Source organism: Corapipo altera, unplaced genomic scaffold, assembly GCF_003945725.1.
Source record: "Corapipo altera isolate COAL_440 unplaced genomic scaffold, ASM394572v1 0, whole genome shotgun sequence".
Lineage (NCBI taxonomy): Eukaryota > Metazoa > Chordata > Aves > Passeriformes > Pipridae > Corapipo > Corapipo altera.
The window spans coordinates 45,030,565-45,050,735 of record NW_020884872.1 but is presented as its reverse complement, the minus strand read 5'-3'; positions in this window follow the sequence as shown (position 1 = coordinate 45,050,735).

The window sequence follows — 20,171 nt, the reverse complement described above, 5'->3', positions numbered from 1 at the left end:
AGCAGCATGAGTCTAACATTACAAGGAAAGAAAGAAAGAAAATAATGTCTAAGGGAAAATTCATCTGAATTTGTGAAATTCTTTAAGATGCAAGAAAAGTCAGAAGAAACACTTCTATTGAATACATAGGAAACTGAGATTAAGTGGTCCAGCTTTTTTTCAAGTGTGAATCTTGGATTTTATTGTATCTTAAATGATCTTACAGTTCAATACTATTCACCCAGACAGAGCTGTGTTTATTTTTTTCACCTTTGTTTCTAGTTGATGCCAGATTTCATGTTGTTTACCTTAGAACATGTGCACATAAGTGTGTTATGTATGCTAACAGGCTGTATGCTGATGTCCTTCGATCATATACTTTAAAAATACTTTTACAGTTAAGTTATAGCTAACAGAGAAAGTTTTTTTTATTTCTATGGGTCAAAATCATAAAGAAACCCTGTAGCAACTCTGTCTCTCAGATCACATTAATATATAAGCATGACACCAGCTGTCAAAATACAGTATTTTGTAGCTTAGTTCATCTTTCAGCCAGGTTCTGCGGTTAAATCATTAACATAATCATAAATATAAACAAAACCAAAATTAACATTAAAAAAATTTAAGAAAATGAGATAATACTTACAAATCCAACCAACCTATGGAAGTACTACTTTTATATGATTATTCCAAACCACTCAAATAACAAGAAAACAGCACTATAGTTTGCATTATATTATCACTTAAAAAAACACTGAAACACTGAAATTCTGGCCTAGACATAGCCAAGCATTATAATCAAAATTAATTACTATGCATAGGAGTTTTTAGGATCTGGGTAACTACAGGTCAGTCAGTGTGACCTTGATGCTTGGGAAGGTCATGGAGTAGGTCTTCTTGAGTGTCATCACATGGCATGTACAGGACAACCAGGCAATCAGGATCAGTCAGCATGGGTTTAGGAAAGGCAGGTCCTACCTGAACAACCTGATCTGTTTCTATGACGATTTGTCCTGCCTAGTGGATGAGGGAAAGGTTGTCTACCTGGATTTGAGTAGAGGCTTTGATACCATTTCTCTCAGCATTCTCTGGACCAGCTGGCTGCTCATGGCTTGGACTGATGTACTCTTCACTGGTTTGCTGGGCCCAGAACATGATGATGAATGGAGTTTTATCCAGCTGACAGCCAGTCAGTCACCGGTCCCAAGTGATGTTCCCCAGTGCTCAGTACTAAGGCCTATCTTGATTAATAATTTTATCACTGACCTGAACGAGGGGATTGAGTGCACCTTGGGAGGGCATATTGATCTTCTGGATGTGTTGATCTGGAGGGTAGAGGGATCTGGACAGGCTGGATCAATGTGCCAAAGTCAATGGTATGATGTTCAACAAGGCCAAGTTCTGGGTCCTTCACCTGTGTCACAACAACCCCATGTAGCACTACAGGCAGGGGGCAGAGTGGCTGGAAAACTGCCTGGTGGAAAAGGACCCAGGGGTGTTGGTCGACAGCCGCTGAACGGGAGCCAGCAGTGTGCCCAGGTGGCCAAGAAGGACAATGGTATCCTGGCTTGTATGAAAAATATTGTAGCCAGTTGGACTAGGGCAGTGATTGTATCACTGTACTCAGCACTAGTGAGGCTGCACCTTGAATCCTGTGTACAGTGTTGGACTCCTCACTACAGCAAGTACATTGAGGTGCTGGAACATGTCCAGGCAAGGGCAGCAAAGCTGATGAAGGGTCTGGAGCATGAGTCTTGTGAGGAGCAGCTGAGGGAGCTCGGATTTTAGCCTGTGGAAAAGGATGCTCAGGGGAGACCTGATTGCTCCCTTAAACTACATTAAAGGAGGTTGTAACATGGTGAATGTTTTCCCAAGTGACAAGTGACAGGACGAGAGGAAATGGCCTCAAGTTGTACTGGGGAGGTTTAGATTAGATTTTTGTAAAAAATTTCTCACTGAAAGTGTTATCAAGCACTGGAACAGGCTGTCCAATGAGTCCCCAGCCCTGGATGTATTCGAAAGATGTGTGGATGTGGCACTTAGGGACACAGTTTAGTGGAGGACTTGACAGTGCTAGGTTAATGGTTGGACTTGATGATCTTAAGGATCATTTTCAGCCCAAATGATTCTATGGTTCTATGATTCTATGCTGCCCATTGACTCCAATCTAAGAGCTCTTATGGAAGTGTCTGTGACACTATACAATTTTTACCAAGATGAAGAAAGATACTTTACTGTAATGCAGTTTCATTCTGTTAAAGCATTTCGGGTGAAAGTCCAAAGAATTTTACAGGGAAAAAATTGCAAATGTATAAACCATAGAATAATAGTATCATAGAATATTTTGAGTTGGAAGGAACCCACAAGGATCATTGAAGTCTAACTCCTTGCCCTGCACAGGAATTGGAACCCCAAGAATCACACCATATGCCAAACACTTGGACTCTGGAAGGCTTTGTGCTGTGACCATTTCCCTGGGGAGCTTGTTCCAATACCCAACCACTCTCTGAGATGAAGAGTAGTTTCCTAATACCCATCCTAAACCTTCCCTGACACAGCTTCATGCCATTCTCTTGAGTTCTATTACTGGTCACCACAGAGAAGAGATCAGTGGCTGACCCTCCACTTCCCTTCATGAGAAAGTTGTAGACAGCTATGAGGTGTCCCTTCAGATTCTTCTCCAGACTGAACAAGAAAAGTGACCTCAACTACTTGTTCTATGGCTTCTCCTCAAGGCCCTTCACTGTCTTTGTTGTCCTCCTTTGAGCACTCTCTAACAGCTTAATATCTTTCCTATATTGTGGTGCCCAAAACTGCACACAATATTCCAGGTGAGGCCTCATCAGTGCAGAGCAGAGTGGGACAATCCCCTCCCTTGACTGGCTGGTGAAGCTTTGCCTAATAACCCCCAGGACATGGTTGGCCCTTCTGGCTGCCAGGGCACTGCTGACTCATATTCAACTTGCCTTTGACCAGGACCCCCAGGTCCCTTTCTGTGGTGCTGCTCTCCAGTCTCTCTTTCCCCAGTCAATGCATACATTGAATGTTGCTCCTTCCCAGGTGCAGGATCGAGCACTTCCCCTTGTTGAACTTCATATGGTTGGTGATTGCCCAGTGTTCTAATTTGTCGAGGTCTCTCTGCAGGGCCTCCCTACCTTTGAGGGAGTCAGCAGCTCCTCTCAATTTAGTCTCACCAGCAAATTTACTTAATATGAATCAAGTCCTGCGTCCAAGTAATTTATGAAGATGTTGAAGGGCACAGAACCTAAGATAGAGCCCTGTGGAACCCCACTAGTGACAGGTTGCCAGTCTGATGTTACCCCATTCACTATTACCCTCTGTGCTCGACCTGTGAGCCAATTGCTGCACCAACTCTATGCTGAATATTTTGTCCAGAAAGACTCTGTAAGAGACAGTATAAAAGCTTTACTGAAATCCAAAAAAGAATGCATCAACTACCTTCCCTTGATCAGCTAGGTGGGTTACTTGGTTGTAAAAGGAAATTAGATTTGACAAGCAGGACTTTCCTCTTATGAAGCTGTACCGGCTGTGACAATGATTGCATTGTCCTTCAGGTGTTTTCAGGTGTGCCAGAATAATCTTCTCCACAATTTTGTCAGGCACTGAAGTGAGACTGACAGACCTCTAGTTTCTGGAGTCATCTTTCCCATCCTTGTTGGAAACTGGGACGATGTTAGACCCTGTGTTTGATGTTCTAATAATATGCTTGAAGTGTGTTTTTAAGAAATGTATATTTTTTCACACCTTTTTGTGTGTTATCTAATCAACAAAACAGTCAGATTTAAAATAAGTTTCCCAAAGTTACATATGAATGTGAATCAAAGTAGAAGCCATCTGTGAGTCATTTATACCAGCAGTACTCAAAAAGACTATTAAAATCAAGTTTAGACAACATCAGCTTTCTTCTTTGAATAGTTTGACTAACATAAGATTTTTTCATTCCACTGAAAAATGAGGTAGAAACACTGTTGAAAGGAGTATTCCATTAAAGGAAGAAAAATAAAGCACCAGTATTCCCATCTATCTTCAAGCATTTTTCTTTTCCTAGTGTTATTTATTTGAATAACATTTAGTAATTAAGTCTGAGGAAACAGACTAATAATAATAAACAATAAAAGCAGCACTTCAGAGAAACAAAGGATGATTGTTCTCTGGGGAGGATGCTGTTTTACTCTTTGAAAAAGCTAGTATAAGGGGTTCTATATGCTAATATTTGCTAAATCGTTGCATATTCTGACTAAATTGAAAGTGGGCCACTAAAAACTATACTGTAGTGTTTTATTTTTATATAATGTTGTTGTAAGGATTGACAGGAATTTCTACTTAAACACTATTTTCTTTACCTAAAATTGTAGTGCACTGATGCAATGTAAATGTACTGTCTTTCATCAACTTTTCAAGAATTATTTCCAAATACAAATTCAGTCCTGTGATTCTATAACAGTTTTGTATTGCACTGAATATTTACTTAAAGTACCGAAATTAATCTCACAGCTCTTAATATTATGTTTTACTTATCAATTATAGTAATGCCAGAGTCCAATTCTTGACTGATCCTCCTGCATCCAGAAAAGACATATCTGTAATGTAAGGAGATTTAGAAAACATTTAATAAGTGAGTGGTGGCAATTCTACCCTGTTTCTAGACAATTATCATAGTATATTTCCCCTGAAGGAGAGGGTGTTTCCTGCTTATTTGATAAACATGGCCCTACTCCAGTTATGGCATATGAATTATTGATTTAAGACCTTATTTCCTTCCCTTCCCTTCCCTTCCCTTCCCTTCCCTTCCCTTCCCTTCCCTTCCCTTCCCTTCCCTTCCCTTCCCTTCCCTTCCCAAACCTTCCCTTCCCTTCCCTTCCCAAACCTTCCCAAACCTTCCCAAACCTTCCCAAACCTTCCCAAACCTTCCCAAACCTTCCCAAACTCCCTTCCCAAACCTTCCCAAACCTTCCCTTCCCAAACCTTCCCAAATCTTCCCAAGCCTTCCCTTCCCAAACCTTCCCTGCCCTGCCCTGCCCTGTTCTGCCCTGCCCTGCCCTCCCCTCCCCTCCCCTCCCCTCCCCTCCCCTCCTCTCCCCTTCCCTCCCCTCCTCTCCCCTCCCAAGTATGCTGGTTCATTTTTTCTCCATGCTCATTCTGGTTTTGTAGGCAGGTGTCCTTATATTTTTTTCTGAAGGCAATATCTTATTTGTTGTCTCTGGGAGAACACAGTGCATTGTTTGGCTATGGAATGTTTTTTCTCTGCTATTTTTATTTTATCCTTTCTTCTATTTTTTTCTTTTTTTTCTTAGTCTTTTTTTTTTTTTAGTCTTTTTTTCTCCCTCCCATTTCCTTGTTCTTTATCTTCCTTCTTTTACAACTTTAAACTATATAATGTAAAAGTTTTTACAAATGCCACCTTCTTCCTACAGTCATTCAAAGATTTGATTTTATTTAGTTTTATTTTTCTCTCTACCATTCTCTTTTCACATGAGTCTGCTAACAGAGAAAAAGGTAACAACTCATATTATAGGTTTGAAAGTGCTGCCCCTCCAGTTATACGCACCTCCAGAAATACTTCCTCAGGTATAAAGAAGTCAGAGAGCAAGGACATCTCACAGCATCGAAATTTAAAATCTAGAAATGTTAGCATCTAATGTTGCTTATTAATTACAAGTTTTTCAAGCCTTAGTGGCACACATATGATGACTACATCCATACAGCATGCAAGGACAAGACCAGGGATATGCCAGTCTCTTAAATATCAAGAAAGGGAACCATTTAGCACAGAACCATTTAGCAAAACTACAGTGTAGCCCACAGCATGTGTACAATCAAGAAAAAAGAATTACAGTGTGAGTAATGATGTTCAGCAACAGTGGAATGTGTCTCCTACACCCAGAGAGAGGGCTAGATAACACTGATAAAGAACGTGATCGGGATCAAAAATTAAAGAAATATATTGGGTTTATCCCAATATATTGAAGTAAAGCTGCTGTACAGACAGCTACATGAGTCAAGAAACATGTCGGCCATAACGGTGTGTAGGGGACAATTTCTGTATATTTTATAAGCTCATAGAGCACCTTCATTGTTTATATCATTAGTTTAACTATGCTTAAGATCGTGAATGACCAATAAACTAGGTATCTCAGTTCAGGTAAAGAACATCCCCTTTCCTGTACTTGAGCTTTACAATATGAACAGATTGAGCTATTTGAGACTAATGAAACAATAGAGTGGAAATATTTCTTTTTAATGAATTCTGTTATGGAGCTCACTTTGCAACTTATAACCATCAGTTATTCCAGCTTGGCTATCTTGAACAGTTCAGTTAATTGTGGTGTTGTTTTGAAGTGTAATTACAGTAATACTATTCTTGAGACATAACACATGTAAATTATTTCTTAAAGTAAAACTCAATAAACCATGTGTGAGTAGGTGTTAAATATGTGCATTATTGTAGAAGGTAGCTAAGGCAGGCTGATTCCCACAGCTGGAACTTTGATGAACAAGTCCCTAAAGGTTTTTATAAAACATGCAGATTTATCTCTCAGGTCACCTTTTATAATTAATGGTGAATTGTTACCTAACTTAATCTTAAAGCAGTATTCAAATACTGCCTCTGGATGGTCAAAACATTTCAGCATGCCAGAAGTGTTCTATTGTTTTGTACAAGAAAAACCAAATTGACTCCATCTATATCAAACCAGCTAAGAACTACCTTTCTAAAAGAAAAATCTAACTTCCAAAATAAACCAGAACACTTTCTATATTGCCAGGAAAGGCTGGAATTCCAAAAGAACAATCCTATAGAGAACTATTGATCCTCAGACCTTGAAGCGTGTATTTATGACTGGGATACAAAATAACTTAATTTCTTAAAAACTGAAAACTGATCATACAAGATGTATATATAAAATTAGCCTATTGCGTATTTTTCCTTGCATATTGCTCTATTTTTCTCTTTGATTATTCCCTGAAGGTAGGATTTTTATTTTATTTTCCTTCTGAGACATGTAAAAATAACAAATTTTACTAGTAATTAACATTCTGGCATACAGAAATGACATCAAAATCTATGTTATCAAAGATGAATGTATACTTTAACTTGCATGTGGCTGTTTATTGATTTCCCATAAATAAGAATGATATTCTGATTGTCAAATATGTATTTTAATGTTTATAGAATTTGTAGGGTGTGAAGATGTATTTGCAGCAAGTCTAAATGTGAAATCTAATGTCAATTTTGTTTAAAATACATTGAAATATTAGTGATGTAACAAGAGAGTGGATATATATTTGTGTTGTGAATTTCCTCAGATTGCTGATTTATGTAACTATTGCCTATAAAATGTTCCAGATACTGCTGTTTTGTTGACACAGAGAAGTGAGGCATTAGCTCCTATTCCATTTGCTTTTGCTCTTTCTCCAAGGAGAAAAGGAGAATTGGCTCAAACAGGGATTAGGACACAGAGATTATATTTTTTTTTTCTCTTTCTCTCTCCCCACCTCACCATGTGATGCTTCCAGACACATATAACCCTCTCTTTGCTGATTTTTTTCACAAAAGAAGATGGTTCTTTCTCTCCTTTCTCCCATACTTAGCAGAAAAAAAAAGTAAAAGAATTAATGTCTAGTGAGACTAAACATGTAGAAAAGACAATTCTTTTGCTTTCAGTGACTTACAATATTCTTGTTTTTTTCACCAAGAATATAGCCCATTGGTCAATATTTCAACGGATCCTATTCGAACAGTACAATTAGATAGCTCTACTTTGAAGACTGTCTTCATGTGTTCCCATGCAGCTTTTCCATGAAGACATGAGATGTCAACATTAGCAGTGGGGTGTACCCACATCAGGAGTTAACCACCACCCTCTTTAACAAGTCATACGCAGTGCCAGAATATCTCCAAGAAAAAAAAAACAAACGGGTATTAGAGAAATTCCTCTGAAGCATCCTCAGCTTTGAAAGACTATATACCCGTGGGCAGGAATCGGAGCTTGTCTCATGACCACTGCCATAGTCAAAGACATTCAGGTAGAATCAGTGGGTCTACAGCCCTATCACCTACTTAGCTTTTCTCTGGTAAAAACAGGGCATTTTCTGACTATTTCCAGTTGTACTCTAACAGCAGGTTGCTCTGCAGTTAAAATCTCATTTTGTATTTATCCAGTCACAGCATGTGTCTCAACCCAACAAGGACTACACGCATCTGCTAGCACTTGTCTGTAGCTAATGTTTTCTTGACCTCATCTCCCTTCTTTCTACAAACATGGAACAGACACTGCCTGATGGGTTTTACAGGAATACCAGCCCTCTCTCAGCTAGCTTGTTAGAACAGGTCAGAGAGAAAACTTTTCTGTGCAAGCAGTAAAAGCATCTTCTAGATAGAAAAATAATGAGAAAAGGCTGCGTACATGATAAAAAGTTTACTTGCAATGAGGAGTAATGGGTGTGTGCTTTACAAAGAACTGATTGCCCTATGCTGCTCCATGCAGAAGAGGTTACTAAATGCCACTATATATAGGATTTGAGGGTGGAACTGGAAGGGTTGAAAGTGAGTTGCACTTTTCTTTCTGTGAAATAAAGAATGTGTTTTGTAAATAGAAAAAAACCTGCGAGAAACTTTGTGGACACTCCTTTTAAGAGCTACATATAAAAGCATTTCTTGCTCTTGTTTGCTTCTCCCTGGTCTATAAACTCATCTTCATAAATAATATTCAAATGTGAGAAAAAAATCCTGAATTTTCTGCACAAAGGTCTACAAATAGACTCAACAGCACAAGGGAGCAGCAGAGTCATTTTTGGGCTAGACATGTAGCTCACTTCCTACTCACAATCTCTATAACTCTTTCTATTCTGCTAAATAAAAGAAGACCAGGGATTGAGTCTTTGCCCTGAGGCCATTTGGCAGCAATTGACTCACAACCACATTGTCTAAGGCTGGTTCCCTATACAGCAGAGCTGTCTCTGTGGCCCTACTTGTATTCATCAAAACCAGAAGTAGGACGTAAATTTACAGCTAAAGTTTTTGAACAATCAGAGGTCCTGTGTTTGAGCTCATTCCCCTCAGCAATGTAAATGTGTTCAATGTCACAGGAGATCAGAAATGTTTTGAGTGCATTATGGACTTCTACTCTGCTGAGGAGTGTTTATGTCTTACAACTCATTTATATAAGCACATTGTGCAAAGCAATAGGAGTGATTGTGTGAGGTGCAAAGCTGCTTTTTTATATCCACTTTATCATAGTAAGTACACTATTAGCTTCCCACCAACCTCTCATCTCCTGCTGTAGACTCAGTGTCCACTTCAGTGTGGAACATATTTGGTGTGCTTCTAGTTCATCACACACAGAGGAAACCCTGTTTATGGTGTTAAGACTGTACCATGATGAGAACCAAACCCAGATCAACAGACAATTAGATGATTCACTCCAAATATGCTTTCTTGTTCTAAGTGATTAACTAGTGAAAAGAAAAAAAAAAGGCAACCCCCCCCCAAACCAAAAAACAAACACTCCAAAATCCACAACAAAACCCCTCTACTCCCACCTCCAGCCCCAAATATTCCAATCACATTCCAATCTACTGCTTAAACACTGAAATAATGGAAAAGTCCACTGTAACCTGTACTATGATTGGCAGCAGCTGAGCTGTTCTAATTGCAATAATTTCTCTTAAAATCACTGAAGTGAAAAGGTTTCTGGATTCAAGAATGAAGCTGAGGAAATTATGAAAGAGTTGGAGAAAGTGACATCCATGGTGGTGCCAAAACTAAGGTACAATTTAACTAAGACCTACAGACTATGTAGAAGTGGTACAATCTAACTTGAGACTTCAGCACTAGGTTGGAAAAATTGCAAAGATGAAGGTTGCCGTTTTCAAGACAGTAAAACTTTTTCAGTCTTTTGGTACTCAACTTACTTCTTGCTCAGCAGGTTTTGCATTTTCCTTTTGTCACACTCAGGAGAGACTTAGTCAGATATCTAACCGTAGTAGTTGTCAGTTTTCCGGAGACCCCAGTTCTTACCTCTATAAGCAGCCAGTTGAATGAAGCTGCCAGTTTACTCTTCTTTTCGTGTCATTCTCAGGCCTATTTAGATTCTTCTGATAATCTGGTTTGACTCAAATTTCTTGGGAAGGAGCTACTGGTCCGATCACTGATATCACACTAATATTCTGAACACTATTTAGAATAAAAATGCTGGTTGACAGTCCCAGAGTCAGTGAAGTGGCCATTGATGGGCAGTAGGAGTCAACACCCTACCCCCCTCCCAAAAATCTACTTATTGTTGGAGTTATTAAAATTTTATATTTAATATTTTTCAATTTTCCTATTGTATTTGAATGTCACACTTTTCTCAGCTGGCAAATAGACAATCAATGAATACATTCATCTAGAGTCACTAGGTACTTTTCAACTATACAACATTGAAATATTAAGAGATTATCATATTGTCTAATCAAGGGGCTAAGTAGAATCTTCTGTTTCACAGTCTGAGACATCCAAGTTCCTAATGGAATAATATCTTCTCACAGTTGAGTAAATTATATTTATTTTATTGGATTTTTTAATAATGTGGGGATAATTTCTCAGCTAAGTCAAATTGTCTTAATAAAGACCATGGGGTAATTTTAAATAGACCATATTTGACTGTCTCCAACCTATATTCTGCAAATCAAAAATTATGAATGAAGGTTCTGTACCTGAAGGGTGCTATGGAATAAAGTATAAACTGAAAAAGACTTGTCTGATATAGGAGAATAAATGTCTTATTCTTATTCTATTACTAGAAAAAGTGTGTTTTAAAATATAATTCTAAACAAACCCTAGCACTGATATTTAAGGCCTGTTCCAAAACTTTCAGGACCTCACAGAAAAAGGGAAATTTGGAATGGTGACAAGCAGTAAACATGAAGGAAAGCAAACTCATGACCCAGTTAGGACATGAACCACTGGAAATTTGAGGAGTAGTCCACATAACTAGTCTAGTAGTGGTGAGTAATTTATAGTCTACTGTTTGTGGCTGTTTGCAGTTCTTCACTGTAGTTGGAAAATACATATGGTTCTGAAGTTATTTGCATAGCTGGGAACACTGAACTCCTCCTCAAATGCTTCCTTTTAGATTAGTTGCATAATTTTCCTATTTTTTTCTTACAAGTCAGAATGTTTCACATAATTCAGATTCCTCATCTAAACTCTTCAGTCTATCCATAAGCTTTCACCTTAATTCAGCCTACAATACAATTTTTTTTTTTTCGTTGCAAAAAGAACTCAGTAATACAATTTTCTGTTGTCTTCTCCTGAATGGGCAATGGCAATTCCACCAAGGCCCCTTTTGGGAATTAATTTCATCTTGTGTGAAAAAAATAATTTCCTTTCTTATTTTTGTAATTTCCTGTATTTCAGTTTGCTGAAGGGATCCCTTTTCATTATGTGAGAAAAGGAACACCTGTTAGAGAAGAACTTTAAAAGTCATATTTTAAAACTTTTGTTTTCATTAATTCAGTGTTTATATCTATTTTATCTTATCCTTTCTCATTTCTCAAGTACATTAGGTAAATAAACTCTAGACAAAGTTATTTCAGGTATGTTTAGAGTGACGAGCTTTTTTCTGTGTATATGTGTGGTGTTGTTGCTCTTGCTTGTTTTGGTGTTGTTTTTTGTTTGACTTGGGTTTTTTTATTTTCAATAGTGAATTGCCTCAGTGGTATCTTTCAGTTTTTATGTACACCTGAAAATGTCTTAGATTTCCATCATAAGTGATTACCAGGTAGGTTTCTTTCAGATAAATGCAAGTTGTTTACTTCAGTGCTTGAATTCAGGAATGAAGCATTTTCTGAGCTTTTTAATTATCATATGACTTAATCTCCCTGGAGATCCTTTCCTTCTCCCAGACTATTTGGGTTTTATTAAGTTAGGTGTTAAGGTTTCTTTATTATTTATTCTGAAGAAAATGAAATTGCAAGCCTCCTGTCAGAGATTCAGCTGTTTGCAACCTTGTTTTCATATAGCACAACAGTGTAACCTTGGCTCAGACATCTGGGATAACTACTAAGCTGGGAGAAAGTACCTAGACTAGAGCCATGCAAGATAAGAAAATGTGAAATTACAAGCTATGGTGACACTGTTGAAGTGTGGGTACTTAAGCAACTGAAGAGGATAAAGACTAACAAAAAAATCAAAAATTTTAAGGGAAAAACAGAAAATCAGAAGATTGAAACTCAGCAATACTGAGGATCATCCTCTTTCAAAGAGTAGTAGGGCCTGACCCATCCCAACGTGACTGACACCTTCCTGGCCAGCAAAAACTCATTGGATGTGTTACAAAGCCCAACAGCTTGCTCATCTCAGCTATTTGTTACATCTAGAAATAAAAATTCCAGAGACAGAGATTCAAAGCTAGCTTTGAAATATAAAAATTGCCCATACCAAGAGAAAGAAATAAAATCCAAGAAAGACAAGTGACACAAATGAAAATAATAGTTCACCACCAACCAACCGTACGCAGCCAATGCTTGAACAATGACCTCCAGGCACATCTTCCCCTCGTCAGCTGCTGAGCATCATGTCATATGGTATGGAATTTGTTTATGAATGTTGCATAGCATCACAAATATGACAGCTCAATGCTGAAGGTACATATTTCTGTTCTGTAAAAATAGAAAAAAATATGTAGATCTGGCACTAAGGATGTTGATGTAAATGCTGGTTTTTATGGAACTGGAAAGCTAAATGGAAAAAAATAAACGACAAGATGATACAACTCTGGCAATTATAAAATGTATTCAGTGATAACAGTTTGGGGGGTTTTCAAGTTCTAGTATCTTGCAATGTAATGAGGCAAAATTATTTTCAGTTTCTTGTCCAATCAATTAGGTTGGAAAAGACCGCTGAAATCACTGGGGCAGCCCATTCCAATACCTCATCACCCTTTTTGTGAAAAAATTCCTAATACCCAACCTAAACTTCCTCTGGCACGGGTTATAACTATGTCCTCTTGTCTTGTCACTAGTTGCCTGGGAGAAGAGGCCAAACCCCATTGGGATACAACCTCCTTTTAAGTAGTTGTAGAGAGTGATGAGGTCACTCCTCAGCCTCCTCTTCTCCGGGTTAAACTCCACCAGCTCCCTTAAGCCTCTTCTCATAGTACTTGTGCTTCAGAACCTTCACCAGCTTTGCTGCCCTCCTCTGGACTCACTCCAACACCTCAGCATCCTTCCTAAAATAAGGTACCCGGAACTGCACACAGTACTCAAGGTGTGGCCTCACCAGTGCCAAGTACAGAGGAAAAATTCTCTCCCTAGTCCTGTTGACCACATTATTTTTGATACAATAATATCCTTTGATATAAGGCCAGGATTCCATTGGCCTTCTTAGCCACCTGGGCACACAGATGGCTAAATCAATATTTTTTACTATCAAATTGTAGAAAAAGAATTAAATTATTTACTACGGACAATTAATTCTGAAAATGAATTCAATAATATGTTCTCCAACATTAGGTAGAAGGAAAGACAGCCTTCTAAAAATATTAATTTATTTTTTTAATCCATTTAAAATATTAAGTTCTTCTGATTTGTTTGTGTAAACTTTTTGACACTATTTTTTTGTCAAGAAAATTCACGACAACTTCAATTGCCAATACTTGAATTAAAAAAAGCACTGAAAAGCATTAAACAAGATAAAATTGTGAGGAAAAACTTTCTATGGAGTATACTTTATGCTGACTGTGATATTCTAAACTCAGTTAATCATAGGAGAATCACTTCTCACTATCTTAGTTGTAGATTGGTTCAATCAGAATACATTAACTGAAGAAGAACTGTAAAGAAGCTGCATTAGCTGAAATATACATGCAGGCATAGCCAGGGGTGGTGTTAAATGAAGAATAATCCTTGTCTTTTGAAACTCTTTGCACTCTGCTGGTGTACAAATGCCTTGTGATTTCTCTCTGGGATTACAGGGTCTAGATTTCACTGACACAAAACAAGTTATATCAGTCCAAGTCAGTGGTCCCTAGACCAGCATGTTTTTGGCTATGTCCTTGTTGTTAAATTAGTCTTTTGGAGATTAAGGGATTCATTACTTATTCTGAATTGATTAACACAAAAGTATTCAGTAGTCATTTCCCACATTAATGTCCTGTAGTTTAGTTGTCCTGGTAACTAACAGTGTATTCTGCAGGGGGAGGGGGTGTGGAAAAACTCAAATTGATTTTGGTGTCTGGTACAAAAGGAATTTCAAATTTTTTTTGAGAAACCAATAGAAAAATTAAATTAAAACATTGTTGAAACACTGAAAAACATTATTAAATATTTTTTCTTCTGGTATAGGGAAAAAAATAACATAGCTAATAGTTTGGGGGGAGTGTAGCTGACAGAGAATTTAACCACTAGGATCCTGAAACAACAATGTTTAACAATTCAGTGGTTCTTGAATGAAAAGGCCTATTAAACTGTGGATATCTAAAATACATTTTGATGTGGAAGTGGTTTGTTAAGTGCAAAATTTAGAAATATTCTATCTACGTAATTGGCCACACAACCTCTCCAATGGAAAATCTGAAGAGTAGGAAGCATCAGTTCTGTCTTTCTCAATCAGGGTTACAAACAAAACTTGGAGTTATAGTTGTTTCTACTGAGACAGAGGCATTTTGATCACCCACTTCTCAGGAGTAAGCTAGAAAAAGATTATGTGTATATTCTAAGGGTCAGAGAACTCAACTGTGGTTGTGGCCAAGCCAGGGTAAGGTCTTACTTCTTCTGTAGTTGACTGGGGCTTGAATATTCGGCATCTCAGAGGAATACTTGAACTGACTTGCATCCAAACCTTCTTATCAAATATTTGTTAAGAATCATTACATTTGCCAGAGGGAGAATATATCCCTATATCTTAGGAGATTGAATGCACAGTTTTATGGAAAATACTTACTTTGCTGAATATATAATAAAGATTGGTTTAAAATGCTTTTGAGCCTTATAGGGAATCTGAGGGTATATTTATACTATTAAGTAAGAGAGAGAAAGTGAGCTTGAGTGCCGTGATTGTTGACACTGCACAGTCGTTAGCTTACTTTCTGACCTTCTTTGGGCCAGTCAGACACACCTGTTAGAAAATGGAGCATCTGAACAGAAATGTGAACATAAGATAATCTATGTTACATATCCTCGAAAGCCAGAGATATGTCCTTATCTCTCTTATTTAACAACATGGCATTCCTCAGTGTTCTTTTTCTGGACAAGAGAAGACATATTTTAGCTCCTGGAATATACAGTCATAGTTTTGTTCTCTGGTCCATGAAAAGTGAAGGTATTTCAACAAGGCAGCATAAGAGAGAACAATCTTCTGGCTCTTCAGCTATAATCAATTTTATAAGCTTCCACCTACGAGATGTTGGGTCAGACTTTAATTTTCACATTGAGTGAATGAGCTGTGTCATCCTGCAACCTGAGTGAGTTGGAGTATTTGCTGAGTTACTAAACAAAAGGGGTACACAACACTCCAGGTCACCGTGTCTTCTACAGTACTGAATGCTGTAGTGATTTCAATAAAATAATTATCAGACTGGGTTTCGTGATTAACACAAGCAGAATGTGACCTGGGTTTTACAACCTAGGATGATTTAAGGAGAAATTTTTCAGGCTGTGCTAATGTATAGGGAGCTTAGTACGTCCTGGAGAAAATGTGGGACATCTTGATGTTGATAATTCCTTTCAAGCACTTTGATACCTCAGCCAGCAGGAAGAAACTGGTACACATTCTGAGAAACTGTGTGTGTGGGTTACAAAATAATTTATATAATTTCAGATTTTTTTCCAGAAAAGTAATTATTTTAGTATGTAGTACAGAGTAGGAAGCAAGAAAACCTTAAAATAGTATTTCTGTCACAGTATGGCTCTTTGGTATTGTGTGAGATTGTGTGAACTCACATTTACCTGTTTGGCATTTGTTTTTGAATAAGTGAATATTTCTATGAAATAGCAAAGTTTCTGAGCTCATTATAAGAACACAGCATTAAAAAATAATGTCACTAATAAATACAGTAATTATGAATCTACTTCCATATGTGAGACTGAAGTTTGTCCCTTTCATAATACTGATTTCTCAATTTCTACTGGTTTCCAATCACAAGATCACTCAAAAATGACATCTTTCTTAATTGCTTTAGGTTTCTTAATTTAATGGTAGTAGTACTATTTTTATTTGATGTCCTAAATATTGTTGTGTAAGCACAAATTTAATTGAATTTTCATGCTTTTTAATCTAATATTTCGACCAACCCTCTACTCCAAAGTTTGCCAACATGTTGCACATGAGAAAAAACATTTTTAATGAAAAAAAAATCATGACGCAAAGAGAAAATTGTTCGCTATTGTGGCAATTTAAGGACTGAACTCTTAGAGTATGTCGTATTGTATACTTCAGTTTCATTCAACAACAACAACAAAAAATCCATTCACAAAGGACTCCTCTTTTAATAATAGTATATCCTTTCCATTAAAAAAAAACAAACAGACAAAATTCTCAAGGTTAAAAATAAGACAAGTGTTTAGGATCAGGGTGGCTTGCCTTTGGTTAGGTTTTCGTTTGTTTCTTTCCTTTGTGAATTATATAAAATGTACCAGTCATCTGTCTTTGCTGAAATCCTCAACTGGTTTCCATTTCTTTCACATAAATGTAATGTTTCCTTGCAAAAATCCCCTTGACATTTGAAATCACTCTCTTTTAATACCAAGACAACATTGTGCATAGTATTGAGCATTACATAAACTAGATTTTCCTCAGAAAGAAGAGAAAAAAAGACTAAAGGGATTGCTACATTTTAAGAACATTTTGACATAGTGTTTAATAATTTTAACATTATATACCCACATGCCAAAGGGGATTTTGATGCTATTTGTATTTTCACAATGTTTCTTTAATTAACAGACTTGGATCACATAATGTTCCTATGACAGTAACGCAGACCAGCACCTATAATTTAGGGTAGTAATCTGTGAAATCTAAATTTAGGCTCTTTGGAGGGGTAGTATGGGTTATTTACAAGATGCTGCTAGGACCAATATAATCTCATCAGGGACACAGAAAACTCAGCTCCTCAAGCAGAGAAAAGCATGGTTAAATTGTTAGAGGCTGCAATCTTAAATTATACATGATTGTTGACAACTCATAGTGTGAACAAATGCTATAATGTTCCTTTACAGATTTTCATTTTTTTCCTAAACCTCCCCTCTATCTATGCTGCTCAGGGTGATAGAGAGATCAAGTTGTCAAATGCTCAGAGTTTACATTGCTTTCGTTCATTTAGCTTCTTAGAAGCTGTGTATTTATTTTGCCATACTTTATAACCTTACTTTTGCTGCTCTTCATGTACAAACATTCCTTGTGTATGTATAGCACAGCAGGAGATACAGTTTTACATAATTTCATTGTCACCAAGCATCTATCAATGAAGAATTTATTGTGTTATCTACTGCTTTTATATGCTACAGCCATTCCAGAAGAGTTAACTGTTCTTTCAATAGGAACAGATTGGAAAAGCCTTTTTGATTATCTGCTTTTAGTGCCTTAGATACTGTGAGTTTGGAGACCTTGGTTCCTACTGCTCTGACAATGTTTAAGAAAAAATTACGTAAGAGAACTGCACAGAAACTGTCAGACTCAAAAAGTCATCCATTTCAAATATGCCAAACAGATTCTGTGCAGCTTTTCTATGCAAACTTTACTGTTTAGAAAAAGTAGGAAACAAGGTCTCTAGCCCTGCAGTCTGCAACATAGAAAAATCCAGTAATCAAAGATGTTTTTCCATCTGTTCCAAGTGAATGAAGATGAAGCTATCATTAATACAACTCTGGTACATGAAAATCATATAAGCTTCAGATAGATAGAAAAGTTGTGTTTATTTTTAATAAATCAGATGAAAATTACACCAGACAGAGTCTTCCAATTTACAAAACAAACAAACAAACAAACAAACAAAAAACCTCCCAAAAAACTGAAACCCAAAGACCCAGTCACATTTAAAACAGAGTTTACTGCATGATAGATGAAAATCATAGATTCTCCAAACCTCATCACAAGAGCTCCCCCCACCTTCAAACCAAGGGAAAAGGAAAAATAAAACAAGAGAACCAAAATGAGAGAGAGGCAGCTAAAGCAATATATATAAATATATTTACACTTATATTACATTTATATACAATTGAAATATATGTACAATTTCAAAAGGAAAAGGAAAAGGCAAGGGAGAAGGGAAAAAAGGAACAAAACCAAAATAAAATATACATGATCAATAGCCCAAGATCTAGCAACTAAAAGAATTAGCAAAAGAATATCTTACTACTCTCCTTGGGACAACAGAAAGTCACACTGGAATGACCACCGGCAACCTCCATATCTCGGCAAGGTCGGCAAGGCCTCACCAGGCCTCACTCCCCAACACAGCAGACTCAACAGCAGGGAACCTGCACCTCCAAAGCCACAGGAAGGAAAGGGCGGCGAAGTCCTCTCCTCCTTTCTTCTTATACCCTGGGTTACGTAAAAATTGTAGGGAATACTGGATAAATTTGGGCACTTCCTTGCTTACAAACTGGTCACCAAGGAAGGCCTAGACTAAACTACCACACTTGGGTTGGAAGGGATCTCAAAGATCATCTAGTTCTAACCCCCCTGCTGCAGGTACAGCTTCTACTATACCAGGTTACTAAGTTGCTCAAAGCCCCATTGAACCTGGCCATGAATAGTCCCAGGAACTGGGATCCACAACTTTTCTGGACAGTTGTCTCTGTTGCAGTGGCTCGTCATCCTCATAGTAGAGAATTTATTCCTAATATCCAATCTAAACCTACCCTCTTTCAGTTTCAAGCCATTCCCCCTTGTCCTATGACTACATGCCCTTGTAAAAAGTCCCTCTCCAGCTTTCCTGTAGTCCTCCTTTAGATATTGGAAGGTTGCTATTAAGGTTTCCTCAGTGTTCTCTCCTCCAGCCTGAATAATTTCTCTCTACCTGTCTTCATAGGAGAGGTGTTCCAGCCCTCTGGTCATATTCTTAGCTCTCCTCTGGATTCGTTGCAGTGGAACTCCATTTTTCTTTTGTTGGGACCTCCAGAGCAGGACACAGTACTTCAGGGAGGATCTCACTAGAGGGGAGTAGAGGAGTAGAATCACATTCCTCAACCTGTTGACCCAGGATCCAGTTGACTTTCTGTGTTGAGAGTGCTGACAGGTCCTGTTGAGCTCCTTGTCTGCCAACACTCCCAAGTTCTTCTCCCCAGAGCTTCTATCAATCCTTTCTTTGCCCAGATTGTAATTGTACTTGGGATCACCCTGACCCAGGTGTAGGACCTTTCACTTGATCATGTTGAACTCTGTGAGGTTCACACAGCTTGTCAAGGTCCCTCTGGATGGCATCCCTTACCTCCAGTGTGTTGATTGCACCACACAGTTTGGTGTCATTGACAAACTTGCTGAGGGTGCACTCAGCTCCACTTTCCATGTCACTGACAAAGATGATAAACAGTGCTGATCCCAGTGCTGACCCCTGAGGAATGTCACTCATCACTGGTCTCTATTGGTCCACTCCACTTGGACATCGAGCAACTCTTTGAGTTTGACTGTCCAGTTAAATTTTTTTAACTACTAGCTGATACATCCATCTACCAGCTGGTACATCCCTCAAATCCATGTCTCTTCAGTTTAGAGAAAAGGATGTCCTCTGGGACAGTGTCAGATGTTTTGCACAGGTGCTGTTAATTGATGTGTGTAAGATTCTATCACACTCCTTTCTGCATGACTTGAAAAACTTATGTGAAGGTGTTGCATTAATGGCAATACTAATTATATATATAAAACCTACATATTTTTTCGAAATAAACTTCTAATTCTAAACTTCTAACCTTTCTAGTTAACTGTTCAGAAAAGCTTTTCAATTCTTTTTCTCCTTAAATTAACATAAAATCCACACAAAAAGGAAAATATTAGAGCAGATTGCACAATGAATGGAATGAAGTATACAGATTTGCATATGGGTAAAAACTTTCTTAAGTGATCTGCAAGGATCTAATTTATAACATACAGTACGACCAGGACCACTTGCTGGTTCTTCTCTGTGTATGAGTGTTATTAAGCCATGTCTAAAATGACTCATGAATTAAGGAACTAAGTTTTTTGGGAGTCAAAC